Genomic DNA, 3730 nt, shown 5'->3' on the forward strand with positions numbered 1-3730 from the left:
AGAAAGACTTGGTTGACTGTTTCAACGACAAATACTGTATTAATGACTTGAAATTTTTGCCTGCGTCTTATATGTGGATTGAGGTCTCTGAAGACGACAAACTGGAAGGCAGGAAACACTACCGTGGTGGTAGGTGTGGAGGTTGAGGGCCTGTGAAATGGAAATGCTGGGTACTTGGGAAAACTAAAGCAAGAAACACTGGAAGAGAACCTCAGAGTTCATCTAGTCCAACTTTCTCACTTAAAAGGTGTGATGATAGCCTAGACAGGTCATATCACTCATCTATGATCACACAGGTGTTACTGGCAATAGAGATAGCAAAGAAATGGGAACTTGGGGTGTTGATGTGGCATGGAGGATAAAGCATTCTAGAAATCCAGGAGAAGGGTCTGCCCCTGCCTGTGGTAGAGTGGTATTTGTACGATGGACCAGAGGGCTCCCCACAAACCCTTTCTCTTTGACACATAAGGAACTGAGTGCAAAAAAAGCAGGAAGGAATATTTAGATGAAAATATGAGTGAATTTCCTGAATTTCTTCTCTTTTTGGATTTATTACATTCAGCACTGTGAACTCTTACTAGTAGGCTACTGTTTTTGAGTCATAGGAAGGAGACAGAGCTGAGCAAATATTTGGTCAAAGAAAGTTCCTTACCTGGTGCATTATGGAGAGCAAAAGTTGATGCTTAACATTTCCAAGGTTGGGAGTAAATTCCATGCCTTTCGTTTTCCTTGTGTTGGAATAACCTTTGTATCTTTCAAATGCCTAATTTTATTTATGCAAATACATTACTGCCTTAACTCCTTGGTGAAACAAGGCAAGATGTACATAAACCCAGTAAGAGCTATTTTAGCTGAGTGGAGCACCTTTTCCAAAGTCTTTCCTAGAGTAACTATCACGTCAAACTGCCTATAAGAATCAGTTGCCTTTAAAAGAGTGAACTTTATGATTGTGAATTATCTGTCAATTTTTTAAAAAGACATGGGGCTGGGGGTGGGCGGGGGGAGGAGAAATCGGTTGCCTCAGAATGGTTCCTAAAAGCAAGACATAATATGTGTATATGTATGTATCATGTATATAATTTCTCTGGACATCTGGGGGACACAGGAACCATTGTTACTGTCTTGGCCAAGTGCAATACAAACTAAAGAGGATCTGTTACTTGGTGACATTCTCTCCTGAAGAGCATTTATTTTTAGTTCCCAGCATGGAATGCTTTCTTCATTGGAGGTAGCAGCTAGGAATTTGTAAGACATTTAAAGCAGCAGCCAACACACTTACTGCCACAGTTGCCTCTCTTTATCCATCTGCTGGACACCAAGAACGGTTTATGCCTGTCTGTAGAGGTGTGATCAATAGAGAAGTTTCTCTGGTTTCCACTTCTCTTGACGGCCCCATCCATGGATTCAAGGAGACATAGGTCAGCTCATCTAACCTCTAGTCCAACACTGGATCCTCCTTTTGCCAAGTGTTGAACCTCTGCTTGAAAGAGAACTCACTATCCCTAAAGGAAATCTATTTAACTGTTGGGCAACCCTTATCACTGACTAATGATTACTTCTACTGAGCCAAAATCGGCCTCCAATGGTGGGATGGATCAGGCCCCAGGCTACTAAGAGTTTAACCCCAAGAAGTTACTTGCTTTTGAGCTCCAAGCTGATTTAAGTTTTCAGACAACCAACCTTTGCTCTCCAGTTTTAGAAACATATTCCTAGCTTAGGATTTCACTTCTTTTCTTAATTGGCTATAAGCATATGCCTTCACTTGCCCTTAGCTTCACAATACTCACCATTTAGCCCTTCACATTTGATTTCAATTTCTCCAAAGCCAGAGATTCCAAAGATGATTTACTTGGTTATATACTAATACTTATTTTTTTTTTTCTAATACTTATTTTTATGGTTGGTTGGTTGTTTTGTTTTTTTGGGCAAATGATATAAAGTGCTCTAAAGTCCCCACCTCAATTTTATCAGTAAGCAATTTCAGCATGCCATCTCTAAAAGGACTCTTAAAGAAGAAAAAAGAAAAGGACCAAATACCATGATCACTTGGGTCAGAAGATACCCTAGAGAAGGAAATGGCAACCCATTCCAGTAATCTTGCCTGGGAAATTCCCATGGACAGAGGAGCCTGGTGGGATCCAGTCCATGGTGTCAGAGTCGGACACGACTGAATGACTAAACCAACAACCACTATGATCACACCCAACAAAACTGATAATTCCTGTTCAGAGCTTCCCGATTGTCCCATACTTTTTTTTTTTTTTCTCAAATCAGAATCCAAATTCTAAGGGTTTTAGGAGCTCTGTGCCAGGACTTCGGAGGAGACCTATACATATAATTTTTTTTCATTATTTCAGTCTTATAAACTTAGTTTTCTTCAAATAAGAATCCAAAGTAGAGTCATATTTATTTGGTTGATGTGTCTCAAACCTCTTTTTAAGATATAAAATCCCCTCTCCTTTTCCTTGCAATTTATTGCAGAAATTGGTTTTTGCATCTTATGGTTTCAGTCTGGGGTTTGCTGATTACCTTCCCATGATATCATTTAACATGTTCCTCTGTCCAAAAATTCCTTTCAAAATATATATTTAAATAAAATGTTGACTAAAAAGTAATATAGGTGTGTGTTATTTTGGCAAAATTGTAAAGATAGTGGGTATCAATTTGGCGGAATGCCATTCTTAATTGTTCCTTATGTGCCAAAGTACGAATCTTCACATCACCATGAATGCTTTCTCTAAAATCAAACCCTCAAATCCTGTGTGGAAACCCTTAAGGACTGGTAAGGTGCACTGCTTCCCCCTCCACAAACTTCTGAGTACACAGATTTAGCTACCTGATTTCTTCAGGATGTGGGCTGGGCAGGCCTCCTCCAGACCCATATCTGACTGCCTACCTTTGTCCACTTTCCCATTCATTAGCATCTTTGTTAGAGCTGGCCTTCAAATTAAAGACCAAAATGTAAGTCTGACCACTTTGTCTCTTAGTAATGCAAAAAAAGAAAAAAAAAAAAAAAAGATTAGTACAATATACATCTACAATACATTTTTAAATATCAGCTTTATTTTTTCCTCATTGATACAGAACATAGCTTACTATAACATCAAGTCTTAGTGGGGAAAAAAGAGAAAATCAGAAAGCAAAACCAGCCCCAAACAAAGATAACACACAACCATGACATAATTTGGCAACAGTCTAGGCTTAGAAATTTAAGAAGCTTGGAAGAGGACTAAAATATTCCTCTTTTGTTAGCTGTGTCCTTGGACTTAAAAGACTATTTGGTATAAAGACTTTTTGTTATAAGCTGATGGTTGTACTATTTAAGAGTACAGGGAGATACAAAGAGGAGCCTAGTTCATCAAGAGAGACACATTACTGATTAAGAGAGAAGAGCTCATGTACTCTTGGCAAGACCAAGAAGTTTTTGTCTGTAAACTGTGTTTATATGATGGCTAATGACATGTCCTTATTCCTTTCATTCATAAATACAGAGGCAGAGCTATTATGGCCTCATCTACTCTTGTACAACTCATACATTGTGGACATTAGAATAAGTGTGCAGAATGATAAAGGTGCTCCGGTTGAGGAAGCCTCCTACAGAGCCATGGCTGTACCAGATCTGCAGCCTGCACCTGTGCCCAACAAAGCTTCCAGAAAGCTGTCGGTGCTTCTCATGATGTACTCTGCATATAAGTTAAATAAGCAGGGTGACAATATACAGCCTTGATGT

Source organism: Bison bison, unplaced genomic scaffold, assembly GCF_000754665.1.
Source record: "Bison bison bison isolate TAMUID 2011002044 unplaced genomic scaffold, Bison_UMD1.0 scf7180017864334, whole genome shotgun sequence".
NCBI classification, from domain to species: domain Eukaryota; kingdom Metazoa; phylum Chordata; class Mammalia; order Artiodactyla; family Bovidae; genus Bison; species Bison bison.